At 37.2% G+C, this 18,256-nt stretch overlaps 1 long non-coding RNA gene across 1 annotated transcript; it reads left to right on the top strand.

The window, feature by feature from the left end:
• Window positions 1–16,929: 16,929 nt before the first annotated feature.
• LOC145819820 (uncharacterized) lies at window positions 16,930–17,519 on the top strand. Its single transcript, XR_014360593.1, has 2 exons — window positions 16,930–17,048; window positions 17,400–17,519. It is a non-coding gene; the product is annotated as an uncharacterized LOC145819820 (long non-coding RNA).
• Window positions 17,520–18,256: the final 737 nt, after the last annotated feature.

Raw genomic sequence — 18,256 nt, 5'->3', positions numbered from 1 at the left:
GTTTAGGACTCTCAAATTGTCATGGTTCTTAATTTGAACCAAAGAGTCCAACTCCGGCAAATCATTTTGAGAAACAGATTTTTGAAAAGACGTGTCAAACATGGACTGCTTTGCCAGATACAGAGTCGCCACCTAAATATTTTATTTTGGGAAATTTAGGAAACCCTGACTCGGTGCCAAAGGCCACGTGTCCGTCATCACCAAAGTTGCCTTGGCTCGGGAGCTTGGGTACGATTGGGGAAGGTCAGCTATGAGCACCCCCTCTCGCCCGATCCGAAGATTGGCCTCTACTAACCGTGATATCCGTTTTTGAAAATGTTATGTGTTCTTATTCCGGTTATTAGCCTAGAATTACTACGTTATGCGCTCAGCAAACAAGTATAGACCAAATCACCTGAATTGGAACGAAGCATTGCATATCTGTTTGTTTAAAAAACAGTTTGAAATTTGCTACTCGCAAGTAGGCTAAAGCACGGACTTCAACGAGTTGTTCCAACTCAAACAATCCAACCTTCACCCACAGGCATTCAAGCAGTTTATATCACATAAGCATCTAGTCTCATGGTAATCATGCTATTATGGCAACACTTACATGCATGCGGTATGCTAAAGCATAAATGCTTACCTAGTACTCCGAGCCAAAACAAAAACATGTTCGCAATTAATGCATGATCCAAGTCCATGTTAAGTGGCTAATGCAACGCATACAGAATGTCACTAGAGTAGGCTCGGCTAGTCTATAAATAATATGTGAAAATGCACAAGTAGCATGTATTCAAGTTAGATTTGAAATACTTATGCAGTTAGTATGATGTACCGAGCCTGATGCATGCAAGACTAATGAATGATGCACGCATGCTATCATACTGTATGCTAATTGAAACATGCCCTAGGCTAACCATCGAAAGCTAATAAATAAAAAGGAAGCAAGACATGGGGTTGGGAGACATACACACACTCACGCACACTTATTACACAATTGCCCTCGCTCGGAGGGTCCAAATAAATATTACAGTCGGAATAAATAATGCTAAATTAATTATTACAGAATTTCTAATTAATTAACAAATTAAATGCAGAAAGAAGGTGGCCACAGCCCCGCTTTGGGATGCGTGGATGATGCATGCTTGACTCGTCTCGCCCAAAAACTCGCTGCCATAGCACTGTTGCCTCCGTTTACACTGCCTCACCCCTCTGAAATTTATGAAAGTCTCCAGAACTGCTCTGAACTTCATTCTGAGTGCAGTGGAGTGCCATCGGCCATGAGAATGAGGTTATCGGCTAAATATTGTGCTCTCGGCCAAAATTCTTTGCCGGTCGGCACTCAACACTGTCGGCCGGCCAAATCTTCCTGTTGAAACCTGCAGTTGACAGCAGCAGAGGGCAAGCAGTGTATGGCATGGAATTCTCAAGCAAATGTGAGCATGGGCACACTCCCTATCATGCAAGGGACTCAAGGGAGCATGACCCTCGACCCTCGGGCCATCAATTATGCATTTTGATGCATGATAGCCTAAGAGGCCAAGTTTGCAACTTGATGTAAATGCATGCAACCAAAAGAGATAAATGCCAACACCCTATCATGTTGAGGTCAAGGGGATTGACGACCGAGGGTTGAGACGTGTTACATCACTTGGAGTATGAACACTTCTCAATCCTCATACTTGGTTTGACACCCTAAACCAAGCAAAATGTAATGCATGGATGCAATATACAATGCAAAGTGATGCAACTCATGCAAGGTAACATGAACATGCTAAGCTAATGCAACATGACACTATCTAATCCTGCAAGCTAGACTAATGCAATATGGACATATCAAGCATACAACAAGACTATGTAATGCCATTAACTAAACAACATGCAAACATGCGAAAATGATGCAATGTAAGCATGCAACCAATGCAATGCAACATGCAAGCATGCAAAATATGCAGAGATGGACTTATACTGAAACGAGAGGACCTCAGCCCACCCCCAAAACAGTGGCCTAAGAGGATGCACAAGAGCACAAATGATGCATGCAAGCATGCACACATCAAGGTCCATCACCTAAGCATAAAAGGGGACAACTCTAAGCATACTTAAAGGCGATATACATGGGCATTAAACCAACATTCTAAGCTCTAAAAATGAATAGAGAATGATACCAAATCAAACAAAACGTGCAAGCAAGGCATGCAACAATGACCAACACTTGAAGCCAATAAAGGGGGTCAAACCAAAGCTATGTCAACCAAACCTTAAAGGACCAAAATGACCTAAAATAATCCCAAGGGACTCCAAAACAAGACTAAAGCATACATAGATCATGGTCAAAATACGCCAAGGAATGAGTCCAAAACAAGGGCATTCAAGGCCACAAAAGGGAGCATTACTCAACACCTCCCCCAAGCAAACATGGCATGAGTTTTTCAATACAAAACAGAGTTTTAGCATACAAAAAGGGCCCTCAAAACCCACTGATATGGCAGCCTAATGTCTAAACACATAGGCATGCACAATGACCATTTCCAAGGCACAAAAGAACAACCCTTCAAAGCATGAAAGAGATGATGAATGCAAGCATACAAGCACGGATTAGGGACTGAAATGGCATGTGAAATGACTCCAAATCAACTGAAACAACCCAACTCAAGCATGCTTATGACTTACACACCTGATGCCAACGTGCTAGAATGCAAAGGGGCTATACAAAACATATCAAATACGACCAAACCAGCACCCAACAGACCTCAATCATGATAAATCATGACCAAAAGCTTCACAAAGCTAGGCAAGAATATGCAAGCATGATGGTCTAATGGCTAGATGCATTTCTAGGCAAAATGGGGAATACAAAGCAAGTGTATTAAGCATGAGAGGGGCCAACAAACCAACATGGGACAGAGGTAAAACATGCTAAATAAACACCAAATAACCTCTGAAATTAAGCCAAACAAAGCTAGGCATACATGCTACCCTTATGAGCCAAAACATGAACAAAAAGAGAGACCAAGGGAGAGGGGTGTCCCTCCCCTATGCAAGACCTCAAACCCCCTTCTTCACCACTAAAAATCCACTGGATTTCAGTGGTGAGAAGGCTAATACACCAAAGAAATCAAAACTTAATAAAGGAAGCTCAAAAAGGGGCCAAACAAGGCCTAAGAGGGGGAGGTCGACCCCCAATGCCAAAACAACCTTAATGAGATATCTTGAGCATGCAAATACAAGCCTTTTTTCAGTTATACACAAAGTCTAAAACAATGAGAAAGATAGGCAAAAGTCTAGTGCAAGATTGGGGAATCTAAAGTAAAAGAGTTACCCTTGAAGGACCCTTGATGAACAGCAAGTGCAGCCTTCTTCTTTTGATCAAAACCAGTCCAAAACCTCAAGAACAAACCCCCAAAGCCTCTCAAATTCAAAGTATGGTGTAGTAGTGTGTGTTTGTGTGCAAAACTAAGAACAAACACACACTTTAGGCCCTCAAAGCACACAAAATGAAGAGAGAGAGGGAGATATAGAGAGAGAGGATGATATATATCAGATATGCATGTGTATAGCTCTGGTTTTTTTTCTCAACCCTAACAAAGGAGGAGGAGAGGCTCTTATATAGACAAGGGAAAGCTTTGAAGCTTCTCAAAGAAGCTAAACAAAAAAATAGTCAAAGGGGGCAAAGGGGGCAAGGCTTCCTGAGGAAGCTATGACAGCTGGCAAGCTTCTTGAGGAAGCTTTGCTAAAGGGTCAAGCTTCCTCAAGAAGCTTTGACCAAAAGGGGGCAAAAGGGGCAAAACAGCCACATGTATGCCCCGGGGTAGGTTTGGTGCATTCCAGCTGGCACAGCTGGCATGCACCATGCCTGAAGAAGGTAAAAAGGGGTTACCGGCCAGAAAAGGAGGTTACCGGCCAAACAGATGGCCGGCCGGCCATACTGAATGCCAACCGGCCAATGGTATAATTCACCAATGGCCGGTAGACTCAAAACAAAGCCGGTGGCCTTAAACCAAGGCCGGTGGGTGTCAGGGGTAGCTAACACGCTACTTTCTACCCTCAGAAGCAAAAAAAAAAAAACACATGTGTTTGGTGCAAAACCAAACACAAAACAGTCGAGTTGAGAGATCTTGAGGCAAGGCGCATAGCCGAGACCTCCGGGAACTCAAAACGAAACACAAACATGAGTAATCACCGAGTGTTCGAGCGGTGACGTCCAAGTCTTGAGGACGGTCAAAAATGGGGTTTCTACAGTTTTTAGAGAGAGAGAGAGAGAGAGAGATACAAAAGTGATCTGAAATATCAAATTCACGAACTGATATAATACATGGTCCGCTTGAGCGTGGAAAGCTCCGCTCGAGCGTCGAATGCACCTTCCCAAGTACTTTTGCAGACAGGTCAAACTTCAGGAACCAAACATTCTCTGCTCGAGTGCATAAATGGCCGCTCGAGCGGATAAGCAACTTCTAATGCATTTTTCATTTTTGCTTCGGGGGTGCTGCCCCTCAACCCCGCTAGGGCGTTGCCCCCTGGACCCCAGCAAGCTGACCGGGCAACTCGATCCCCGACATACTCAACGAAGTGACAAAACTGGTATCACTACAATTTCTCTCTAAATTTCAATATATCACAAAAGACAAATATAAGCGATAATACTGAAGAAAAAAATTGTAACAAAATAACCAAGGTCGTTTTTCACACTTGTAGAATTGGAAGGGTGATCATCATGGTGAACTAAATACATTCCAAATGGAAGCCTTCATAGCTTGGCTTGCTTTAGTAGTTTTGTTTCGTGTACTTGCTTAGCCATGAAAAAGAAAAGAAAAAGAAGTTAACAATAAACCCAAATACTCAGAAGAGGGAAAAAACCAACTCATAATGATCTCTGAAAAGATAAACAATAACATAACCAAGATTATTCCACACATTATAACAAAAAGAAAAGTATGACAAAAGAATGGATCTAAACAGATTGCTAATAATATGGAAAACTTAAAACGATCTCAATAATTTAAAATAAAATAAAATAAAATAAAACTAACAAGAGCATAATACTATCTATAACACTAGTCAATCAAACACAAAGAATAAAGCATAAAAACCACACATCCCTTCAAAAGCGGGGAACAAAAATGCTACAAAATTAAAGACTTGCACAAATGAAGAACAAAATATTAATAAATAAATAAATGGGCACTCGACATTGAGTGTGAAAATTTAATCAGTATTACTTATTAATTTAAGACATTTTGTACAAGAAAAAATAAAATAAAATAAAATAAAAAGATCAAGAAAGTGATTGTACATTATTTTTTTATATTTGAACTGGCTATAAAAAAATTGCAAAACTAACCTGATTTCATATAGATAACAACAAAAATTGATTTCAATAATAAATTAAAAAAATAAAAATAAATCATCACATTTCTCTTTTCCACCTTCCAACATGTAGACACAAAACAGAACATATGATTTTAACCGTAATTAGAAATGCACTCGATAGATAAGAAAAATGAAAACAAAAGTGTAATTATGAAATTATATCAAACATTTTAGACTTGATCATTTGAAATGCAAACATTTGGTTTGTTAAAATATTGAGGAACAAATTGTTTTCTAACTTAATAGTGGCCTACATAAATGGTTACATTTTGTGTATAATTTATTCAATGCAATCTTTGTTTTGTCTAAGTTGAAATAATGAATATAATGCTTGAGATCATTATAATGATTATTTGAAATATTAGGTGCGTAAATTATCAAGTAACAATTACCTTTAATTTGTGGTTCCAACAATTTTGATAGCTAAAAATTAGAATGTACTCAACTTGATCTTGTTAATCCTATGTATTTAACAAACTATATTGTTGTCACAAAATCTATTATTTCCCTGAAATAAAGACAAAGAAAGTTTAATTTTGGCCTACAACAAATCTCCCAATACCCATATTTATGCATACATAACCAGAGAAAAAAGAAACGCATACCCATGTCTAGATCATTTCTGCTATACAACTATAATTTCTTTATTAAATGATACACAAATGAAAAAAGAAAAAGGACCACAAATTAGCTAAAATAAAATTTGGATTAAAATGATAAAGAACACATACTTTAAGGACTAAAATTGTCTTTTATCCAATAAAATTTACTCCAAAAATTTTTCAAGCATTTTTGTTATCAGGAAAAAAGGTTAAACCAAATAAACAAAAAGCCTGAAGGCAAAGAAGGAAATGATAGTTTTGAAAAGCTTACAATACATTAAAGGAAAATAATCAAGAGCAACTCAAGAAGATAGAGGTTTGTCCTTAAATTAATCAATACCATAGATATATTCTTCAATTCAATCAAAGAATAAAGGCAACAGAGAAAAATATAAAACTTATTGTAAAGACACATTACACAAATATATGAAAACACGAAATATGAAGCAAACCATTGGCCAAGACTCCAATTGCTATGTGTAGTTTTCCTCACATTTCTATTTAACCCTTGTGGGGACATAATTTTTGAATGACAACATGTGGCCGAGGTGTCACCGAAGTGTCAGCCGAGGTGCTACGTGTCCTGGTCATGATGCCGAGATGATCTCGGCTAGGCCGAGGTTATCTGCGAAGATACAGAAATCTGGGATAAGCAGATAAGGGACAAGAGTCCTAGAATGGGAGAAGACTTCAATTTGGGTAAAGATAAGACTCTTAGAAAGTTTATCCCAATCCTACTGGGAGTACAAGATTAGCAGTAATCCTAAGTCCATTGAAGCTAGGTTTCTATTGGGACTAGGTTTGTGTTGGCTATAAAAGAGAGGCACCCTCATGGGTCTAAGGTATGCTTTTTATGTTCTTAAGCTCTTTTTCTATCTTTGAGAGATAACTGACTTGATCGTCGGAGTGCCCCCGGGTGGACGAACTACCGCCGGAATCTCTTCTTTTTGTGACAGGTCATTCAGGCTTAATCTATTCTGCCAGTGTTCTCTAGCTGAGTGCTTGATTGGCAGTGTGGTCAGAAATTGACACACACAATTTGGCGCCGTTTGTGGGAAAGAAAGAAGAATAGATGGCCAACGATGGACAGAAAGAGAATGTGATAACCCTGTTCCGTAATATGTTAATTGGTCCTTAATATGAGTATGATTATGTGTTTGATATGATTTTGTGTGCCATTATGTGAAAATATGTGGTTTTGAATTTCTATCTGTTCACCGTAGGAATATCTGTTTGATTATCTGCTTTGGAAATTAAATTGAAGGCCTTATCGGCCACAAAACCCGAAATTGATTGCGCCATTGTGATTAGCATAATTTTTAAAGCCTACAGGGAAATTTAATTGGAAATTGATTCAGATTAGAATTAATTGATTTAATTGATGAATTAGTGCCCAATTATTTATTATTATTAAATTGGACTTAGTAGGATTTGTTGTAATAAGGCACTACACCCTCAATTCTCTCATTAGCTTCATTTGGCTGATTTTGAACTCAAGGAAGAGAGAGGGTCGGCTATAGAGAGAGAGAGGGAGAGATTTGTGTAATCTTGGCTCAAGGTTTAGGGAATTTGAAGATTAAACTCAAGGAATTGCTATAGCTTGGAAGATTGAGCTCCTAGGTAAGGGAATTCATGAGTTTAATGTTGTAAATTGTGAATTCAAGTTTGATTAATGGTCAAGAACATGAGTTAGATTGATTATGGTGAAACTGAGTTGTATTTGTTGAATTTGAAGTCTTAGAACACATGCATGTAAGAAATTGTCATAAATTTCCATGTTTGAGCATAAAGTATGTAATCCATGTTGAGTTTTGATTAATGACCATGTATTTGATCATCTCTTCACCAATTAAGTTGAAGATGTTGTCTATATTTCACATGCAAGTGCAAATCATGGGAGTTTGAGTCTTGTATGTTTGAATCTAGTGTGTTGGTGATGAGTTTGAGTTAATTTGAGACATGCATGTGATTAAATTGTGAAATTGAGCTTCATTGTGTTGTAATTTGGTGTTTATACCATGTTAGAATATGTATATGTGAAGTTTGAGCTAAAATCATGCATTTGGAACCTTTGAACATCAAATTGAAGCTCAAGAATGTGTTCTGGAAAACCCAGAATTTTTGATGTCCGCTCGAGCGGGGGAAGTGCCGCTCGAGCGGGGAATTCGTGCTCCCAGTATTTTTGCAAACATGGATGTCCACTCGAGCGGGGAAGTTCACGCTCGAGCGGGGAGCCATGTAGAGAGGCCTTCCGCTCGAGCGCCAAAGTCCACGATCGAGCGTAAATTTGACATAACCAGTACTTTTGCAAGCCTCAAGGGTCCGCTTGAGCGGGGACCCTGTTTTTTGAAATTTTAAAAAGACATTCTGAGTTTCGTTTTCCATTCTCTTTCACTTCTAAGTACTCTTAGGCATGCATTGAGCATTGTAATTGAGTTAGAAGAAAAAGAATAAAGCCTAGAGAGGAATATGTGAATTAAAGAACGGATTGAATCGGTTGTGACCCATATGTGTTATGTGATGTGTAGGGTCAAGCTCCAGGCCAAATCAACCAGCCGATCACTATGAGTAATATCTAACAAAGATATTTGAAATATGTTATTCTCCAATTGCTTACGTTCATGTAAGTTTTATAAGATTCGTTGATTCGATTGGTGGACAATGTTTGCTATACCGAATGAATGGTCCGGAGGTCGTTTTGACAAGAATGAATGGATGGGCCAGAGGCCGTTTTGACAAGAATGAATGGATGGGCTAGAGGCCGTTTTGACAAGAGTGAATGGATGGGCCAGAGGCCGTTTTGACATGAAAGAATGGGCCAAAGGCCGTTTTGACATATATGAATGGGCCAGAGGCCGTTTCGACATGAATATATGAATGGGCCAGAGGCCGTTTCGACATGAATAAATGAATGGACCAAAGGCCAGTTTGACACGAATAACAATTTGGCACGAACGATAGGTTGACACGAATAACGGTTTGACACGAATAACAGTTTGACTTGAATGATACTAATGAACTGGGCCCGAGGCCGTATGATGTGTTTCGAACCGCAATTACTTAACTTACATATGTCTATGTATGTATGTACTAGTTAGAAATATAAATTGGGCCCAAGGCCGTTTAATGTATATTGTTCCAATATATACTCTTTATTTGATATTATTCACTAGGCTTTCGCTCACGCTTATTCATGTGGTTGTAGGTGAGCCAAGAGAGGTCCAGACTCAGCCTCAGTGAAGTCTGTATGGAATAACCAAAGTTTTGAAGAGTCAGCCCTTGCGTCCCACGCACGAGACATGTCTTCGCCCTTTTGCCTTTCTGTGTATTTTGTCATGTTGGCGAGGACATCGGTATACGTCTGTGTATAGTTTTGTTTGGCTAACTTAGATTTGAATGATCCTGTCTGTACAGAACCTTATGCTACTATCCTTTCTGTTGTAAGTTATTAACATATGTAAATGTGGAATGTTATGATGTGCATATAAGCACGGCTCTATGGACAAAATTTTAAATTTGCTTCTGTTTGGCCCCTTTACTCTAATGGGTTTTGTCTTATTTGGTTTGAGGCTGTAGGTAATCTCATGATTACTGGTCGTTTATGGCCTTAACCCATAGGGGCGGGTTCAGGTCGTGACAGAAAAGGTTGGGGACGACACCCCTACTGAGAGTGGGAAACACATTGACCTTGACGTTGAAGAGACAACTGCAACGAAGAGACTCGTGATAAGAATCACGGAGAAAAGGACGTCGACCAGGAGGGCGACATGCCAAAGAAATCAGACCGAAGCGGGTATTATAACGAGGATGACCTCCAAGTATGGAAAGATAGATGCCTGCAGAGGGATGACGAGATAAAGGGAATGGCGAACAAATTGGCAGACCTGCAAACGGTCGTCAATTTCATAATGCAAAACAACGTCATGCAGTCACCGTTCCCTTTACAAGATACGCCGATTCCAGCGGCCTAGAAAGATGCCCAGAAAGGAGGTCAGAACACAGTTCCTGCAGTCCCTCAGCATGACAGGGCAAAGGGGCATTCTCACTGGCCTTCACAGGAGGTCGGGCATAGAGAATCAAGGAAGGGAGAATCCCAGAAGACATGTCGAATCAAAGAGGGCTGGAGAATGATGCTTGGGAGTTGAAATTTACAAGCTAAGATTAGTTTAACATTTGTTGAAATTTTAAAATTTACAAGTTGAAGTTAAACCGAGGTCATGTTTAACACTTGTTGAAATTTTAAATTTATAAGTTGAAGTTAAACCGAGGACATGTTTAACACTTGTTGAAATTTTAAATTTACAAGTTGAAGTTAAACCGAGGTCATGTGTAACACTTGTTGAAATTTTAAGAAAAATTTACAAGCTGAAGTTAAACCAGGGTCATGATTAAAGGAAGGAATGATATAGGTTCCATCACCTCAGGATGCCGAGGTAATAGAACCTAGGGGGACATAATTTTTGAATCACAACACGTGACCGAGGTGTCACCGAAGTGTCAGCCGAGGTGCTACGTGTCCTGGTCATGACGCTGAGATGATCTCAGCTAGGCCGAGATTATCTGCGAAGATACTGGAATCTGGGATAAACGGATAAAGGACAAGAGTCCTAGAATGGGAGAAGACTTCAATTTGGGTAAAGATAAGACTCTTAGAAAGTTTATCCCAATCTTACTGGAAGTCCAAGATTAGCAGTAATCCTAAGTCCATTGAAGCTAGGCTTCTATTGGGACTAGGTTTGTGTTGGCTATAAAAGAGAGGCACTCTCATGGATCTAAGGTATGCTTTTTATGTTCTGAATAGTGAGTTAAGCTCTTTTGTTATCTTTGAGAGATAACTGACTTGATCGTCGGAGTGCCCCCGGGTGGACGAACTACCGCCGGAATCTCTTCTTTTTGTGACAGGTCGTTCGGACTTAATCTATTCTGCCAGTGTTCTCCAACTAAGTGCTTGATTGGCAGTGTGGTCGGAAATTGACACACACAACCCTCTATAGTGGCCCAAGACATTGACCCTCCAGGGCCCGGCAGGGGTTATTAGGGGCTTAAGGCGAGTTGTTTAAATTAGGCCCTTCATATATCATTACCAAAAAAAAATTTGTTTGGATAAAACAAAAAGGATAAAAATTTAGGGAAAATTATTTATAAGTCCTATTAGGGAGACTTATGCTGCATATGGTCCTACTAAAAAACTTATGTTCCCATAAGTCCTGTGTGAAGCTTGTTGACACATTTACCCTCAATATTAGTTGTTAATATCATAAATAATGGTAAAACCATATATAGGAAATTGAATGTTACCGTATATTAAGTTTGCCAAACGTAACGTGACACTTACATAAACATAACGTAATGTGACCATATTAGATGAGACATTACATAAACGTAACGTGGCGTGACACCTACATAAACGTAACGTGACACCTACATAAACGAAACGTAACGTACCGTGTCACGTTACGTTTCGTAAATTTACTAGGTTTTTGATTTTTTAAATTGAATGTGAAAATGTTACTTGTTCATGTATTTTCAAATTCACATTCATATAGATATGATCTATGGTAACATTTAATTTCCCATGGGTAATTAAATGTTACCATAGATTAAGTTTGTGAAACATAACGTGACACCTACATAAACGTAACGTAACGTGACTCCTACATAAACGTAACGTAACGTGACACCTACATAAATGTAACGTGACACCTACATAAACATAACGTAACGTGTCACGTTGCGTTTTGCAAACTTACTAGGTTTTTTATTTTTTAAATTGAATGTGAAAATGTTACTTGTTCGTGTATTTTGAAATTCACATTCATATAGATATGATCTATGGTAACATTCTGTGTGTGTCAATTTCCGACCACACTACCAATCAAACACTCAGCTAGAGAACACTGAAAAAATAGATTAAGCCCGAACGACCTGTCACAAAAAGAAGAGATTCCGGCGGTGGTTCGTCCACCCGGGGGCACTCCGACGATCAAGTCAGTAATCAAATATCTCTCAAAGATAACCAGTAGTGCTTAACTCACTAGACAGAACATAAAAAGCATACCTTAGACCCATGATGGTGCCTCTCTTTTATAGCCAACACAAACCTAGTCCCAATAGAAGCCTAGCTTCAATGGACTTAGGATTACTACTAATCTTGGACTCCCAGTAGGATTAGGATAAACTCTCTAAGAGTCTTATCTTTACCCAAACTGAAGTCCCTTCTCATTCTAGGACTCGTCCCTTATCTGCTTATCCCGGATTCTAGTATCTTCGCAGATAACCTCGGCCTAGCCGAGATGATCTCGGCATCATGATCAGGACATGTGGCACCTCGGTTGGCACTTCGGTGACACTTCAGCCACGTGTTGTCATTCAAAAATTATGTCTCCACAACTGCCCCCTAGGTTCTATTACCTCGGCATCCTGAGGTGATGGAACCTATATCATTCATTCCTTTAATCATGACCCCAGTTTAACTTCAGCTTGTAAATTTTTCTTAAAATTTCAACAAGTGTTAAACATGACCTCAGTTTAATTTCAACTTGTAAATTTTTCTTTAAATTTCAACAAGTGTTAAACATGACTTTGGTTTAACTTCAACTTGTAAATTTTTAAAATTTCAACAAGTGTTAAACATGACCTCAGTTTAACTTCAACTTGTAAAGTTTTAAAATTTCAACAAATGTTAAACATATCCTCGGTTTAACTTCAACTGGTAAATTTTTCTTAAAATTTCAACAAGTGTTAAACCAACCTTAGCTTGTAAATTCCAACTCCCAAGCATCACTCTCTAGCCCTCTTTGATTCTCCATGCCCGACCTCCAGTGAAAGCCGGTGAGAATGCCCTTTTGCCCTGTCGTGCTGAGGGACTGTAGGAACTGTGTTCTACCCCCCTTTCTGGACATCTTTCTGTTCGTCGTTGGCCATCTATTCTCCTTTCTTTCCTATAGACGGCACCAAATTGTGTTTGTCAATTTCCGACCACACTGCCAATCAAGCACTTAGCTGTAGAACACTGGCAGAATAGATTAAGTCTGAACGACCTGTCACAAAAAGAAGAGATTCCGACGATGGTTCGTCCACCCGGGGGCACTCCGACGATCAAGTTAGTAATCAAATATCTCTCAAAGATAACCAATAGTGCTTAACTCACTAGATAGAATATAAAAAGCATACCTTAGACCCTTGATGGTGCCTCTCTTTTATAGCCAACACAAACCTAGTCCCAATAGAAGCCTAGCTTCAATGGACTTAGGATTTCTGCTAATCTTGGACTCCCAGTAGGATTAGGATAAACTCTCTAAGAGTCTTATCTTTACCCAAACTGAAGTCCCTTCTCATTCTAAGACTCGTCCCTTATCCGCTTATCCCAGATTCCGGTATCTTCATAGATAACCTCGGCCTAGCCGAGATGATCTCGGTGTCATGACCAGGACACGTGGCGCCTCGGCTGGCACTTCGGTGACACCTCAGCCACATGTTGTCATTAAAAAATTATGTCCCTACACATTCAATTTCCTGTATATGGTTTTGCCGATATAGTGTATAATAGTATATTAATACCATTTATTTACAACTCATAGGATCTTGTGGAATACATTCCTATCTAAATTGGACTTGAAAGTCTATAAGAAATTACACAGGACTTAACATAGCATAAGTGTCCGAAATAGGGCTTATAAATAAGTCTCCCAAAAATTTATTTCTATTGCATTACAATTTAACAAAATTTAGATAACAATATATATATATATATATATATATATATATATATATATATATATATAATAGTTGAACTTCAATTAGTTGAATCTTTATTTTTTAGCTTACCAATGCTATAATAACTAAAATTAATTGGGGGTAAGGATGAGAATTTTCGACACAACTCAAGCAATATATAAAGTTAGGGTTGACTATTTTTCAACATGAATCCAAGTATGTCACAACTCAATAACATAAATTATTAGTTATTGTTAGATTTATTTATTTTGATGATTTATTTAATTATATTTTAATTTATTTGAAAACGAAAAAAAGAATCCAAAATTTATTTTGCTGATTTATTTAATGATGTTTTAATTTATTTGAAAGAGAAAAATAGAATCAAAATTTATTTTGTTCCATTATTTCTCACCTAAACCTTTATCCTAAATGTTGTTAGAATGTATTTAATATTTGATTAAATCAGGAGTTCAAATAGCCCAAAATAGAGATTCAAACAACCTAGCACAGCAGTAGTTCAAAAGGTTCAAGTGGAAGATATTCAAATTAGTAATGATGGAGTGGAAGATATTCAAATTAGTAATGATGGAGTACAACGGCTATAAATTCAAATGAATACAACAGCTATAAATTCAAATGAATATAACGGCTATAAGTTTCATTATATATACCAAAGCCTCTAATGTAAACAAGTTACAAAGAAAAACAAAAAAATATTCTTTGATCTATAATCACTCACATCTATTCTCTGAAAAATTCTCTAAGAAGTGTTCTTCAATTTTTGTTTACATCCTCTCTCAGAAATTATACACTGGGCCTTATAGCATTAAGCTCATCTTTTCTGTGTGAGATTTACAGAAAAATCAAAGCTTCATTTTATATATCTATCTTTGAGAGATCATTCTTGTAGCTTTCTGTGAAAACAAAAACACCTTCTTTTCAATCTTGTAAGAGTATAGTACACTCAGTGTTCTTGACTTAGAAAGTCTGTGTAAAATCCGTGGAGGATTGCTCCATTTGTAATGAGGTTGCTAGCATCCCCGTGATGCTAGAGCATAGTGGAAAATCTCAAGTAAAGCTTGAGGAGTGGACGTAGGCCGAGTTGAAACCGAACCACTATAAATTTGTTTGCCTCTCTCTCCCTTATCTCTTTATTTTATTTAAATTGTTGTAGCTATATTTCACATTTTCACTTTGTTAAAATCATTAACTGACATAGTTGTTAGAACACTTGTTTTAATTATTTTTATTTCATTAATTATATTTATCTATTGTGCTAGTCATAATTTTTATTAGAGTATTATTAATTTTTAATTGTAAAAATCTAATTCACCTCCTCTTAGGTTGTCTTTTGGGTAACAGTTATATATTTTAATGTTCACTAAAGGATGCCATGATATTTTTTAATTTTTTATTTAACTCTATCTAACTAAATAAAAAAGTATGTAAAATAATAATTAAGGCTAATATCTTTTTTCATTTAAGATATGTATTTTTGTGTTACCTATTTTAGAGTCAATCTAGTAAAAAATATATAATAATAAGGTACAATTTTTTTAATTATAAAATCAAATATTCTATGAATAATTTCATTTAGTAGAAATAAATTTTATAAAATTCAACTTATGGGAAAAATTTTAATCTCTCCATACACTTGCTAATTATTTTTAACTAAAAGTAAAAGTTTTCACATTAAACATCAATTGGACACGAATCAAAATAACACCATACGACAACATGAAAATAAATGAATTAAGCTAATATTGGAGTAATTATGAAATAATACAACATGATACACTCCCCTAGTTGGGAGCCCCAAATTTTGTTCAAACCTAGGAGTCCGAGGCGACCGCCTTGGTCGCCTCACCTTAGGGCCAACTCTGTGACCCTCAATCAAATTAAAACATGATTCATATTAATGTAGTATAATTCTTTTTTATGATTGAAACTCAAACAAAAGTCATTTCCAGACCAAAACAAAGCAATGAAAGAAGAAAAAAAAAAATTAGATCTCTAACCGTTCAAATGCTGTAAGCAACAAATTTTAAAGTTAGTTTTCCATCAAATAGTCTTGCATCTAAAAAAGAAAAGCTATAAAGCACAAGGGCAAAATTAACTTTTCAACCATTCAAAAAATACTGTTTATATTTAGCTGAAAATTCCTTCCACCGGGAATTGGGAACGCTGCTGCGTAGCTCGCGCAACAAGAATTATTGTACAGCGAAATGGGCTCATTTCGGGGTCCATTTTGATAATCCGAACCATTCACATTTTGGAATATATTAAGTAGAACATATTTGCAAAAAATCAAGTTAATCGGATATCGTTTATCCATTCATCCACTCACATTTGTATCTACAAAAATAAATAATAATTGTGATTTAAAGTATTAAAATGAATACAAATGTGAGTGGATGAATAGAGAAACGATATCCGATTAATTTGATTTTTACAAATATATCCTAGTTTATGTATTTTAAAATGTGAACGGTTCGGATTATCAAAATAAATTCCGAAATGGACCCATTGCACAGCAGCATCCCAATTCCTTCACTCACCCGAAGGATACAAGCTTTGAATCTGTTGTATGGATAAATCATCACAGCTCTACTCTACCGTTCCTAAACCCTATTTTTTACATAATCATGAAAATAGGGTTTCTTGATAAGTGTTCGTGTCTTCACGGAGGAGGAGAAGATGACAAAGATCAATCGTTTCACAGAGAAGACCGCAATATTCTTCAATACTGCTACCCATTTTCTGTTGAAATTTCGAGTATTAGAGAAATTGGAAAAAGAATTAAGTATTTGTAAGATTATACAGAGAAAAAGAATGCAGACTAACAGATGGTTTAAATTCAAGCCTATTGCTAAATTTCTTGGCAAGAGAAGACCATTAAATAAGTAAAGAGTTGCCAGACAAGAATTTGAATTGTGTTGCATTCAAAGCACGTTGGTTTTGATTAATCGAAAGATGCTTGTTGTTATTCGATTACTTATTAATAATATGCCCCCTGCTATTCAGATCAAAAGCAAGTATGGCTTCTCAGCCTTCCTGAAGATGTGGTCTCGTGGTTGTCGCGGAAAGCTAATATTTCTCAATGGCATCGGAGAAGATGCGGTCGGGAAACTCGTGAAGGAGGCTGAACACAAGGGAATCGTCTATGAACTTCCGACAACACTAGGCTGCTTCGACAGCCACAATTTCACAAAAAGAAGCGATATTGTGAATGCTCAAATGGCCCGAGAAAGAGCTCGGGAGGCTCAGTACTCCCTGATCAAACCTGCCGAAACGAGCTATAAGGATTCTGTTGTTGATGATCATTCATCTTCCTACTCATTTAGAGATCATTGGATATACAATGACCATTGACAGGTTTGTCTTCAATTATTTAATTATGCAAGTTGTTCCTATTTTTTCTTGAAGGCTACTTAAATTTAGTTTAGTCACCAACCGCCTAGTACATGGTTTGGCCCAAACAATGATATCAAAATTTGTTTTCTTCATCATCTCATGTTATCAAACTTGCTAAATGTTATCAGTGAGATGCTTCAAAAGGAAAAGGCATTCTTCCTATTTATTGGTTTGGATCATCAACAACTATATCAATAACACTTCTTCTTTTTTTTCAATAATTATAGTCTCGAGTGCCATTAACCATATGTTTTCTTTCCAAGTGTATTGACTCACAATCATGTGTTCTTTTGTCCTGTTTTACTATTGCAGCTGCTACTTGAGAGAACAAAGTGTGCGAAAAGGAGTCAAATTGGCATGCAGCTAATTCTTACACATTGTTGTTTTGTATGTTTGTTAATTCTTCACTGTGTTGCAAGAAGATTGAGAAAATTCTAGTTGTGTCTGAAACTTGAAGAGCATTGTTAGTTGCGATATTTTTTAAAATCTATCATACTATTAGTAACTCTAGTAGTACATGTTGGAAAAAATGGTTTTACATAGGCATATTTTTTAACCCAATTTGGGTGGACCCCAAACGTCTTTTGGGGTGGGTCCGAAGAGGTGAAGTGGTGAAAACGGAACGTCAAAACCATTTATGAGTGAATGGAAAGGTGACGTCGTTTTCGGGTTTAACATTAATTTTTTAGATAAAATTCTTTTGAATTTTTTCAATAAAAAATTATTGTGGGAATTTAATTTAATTCTAATTTCAAATTTTGGGTTCCTAACTGGTTTCCTAAAGTTTGTACCTCTCCTTTTATTTATTAAGCTATTTCATTAGTTTAATATATATATATATATATATATATATTTACTTATTTCAAATAGTCTAAATAAATAATGTAGCAAGGGAACTTTTAAACTTTGTTCAACAGGTTGTTAGTGTTCCTTTCACTAACGGCTATTTTCCAAAACTGTTTGGAAGGAATAACGGTTCCATGTGATATGGGCAGAACATGTTTGAAAAGGGGTTTGCACCTGTTCTCAACAAATGCTTTGCACCTGTTCGGAACAACTCTTGGGTGCCTATATATACAGCCTTATATCCAGCATTTTAGACCCTGGAAAAATTGAGTGTTGGTATTCCTATTTGCTATCCGAAAATTCAGTCTTTTTCATTTGCATTT

The sequence above is a fragment of the Camellia sinensis genome, chromosome 2 (genome assembly GCF_055761805.1).
Source record: "Camellia sinensis isolate YWXY chromosome 2, ASM5576180v1, whole genome shotgun sequence".
In the NCBI taxonomy this organism is placed as follows: domain Eukaryota; kingdom Viridiplantae; phylum Streptophyta; class Magnoliopsida; order Ericales; family Theaceae; genus Camellia; species Camellia sinensis.
Note: the sequence above shows the minus strand (reverse complement) of the source record. Positions and strands in the feature narration are given on the sequence as shown.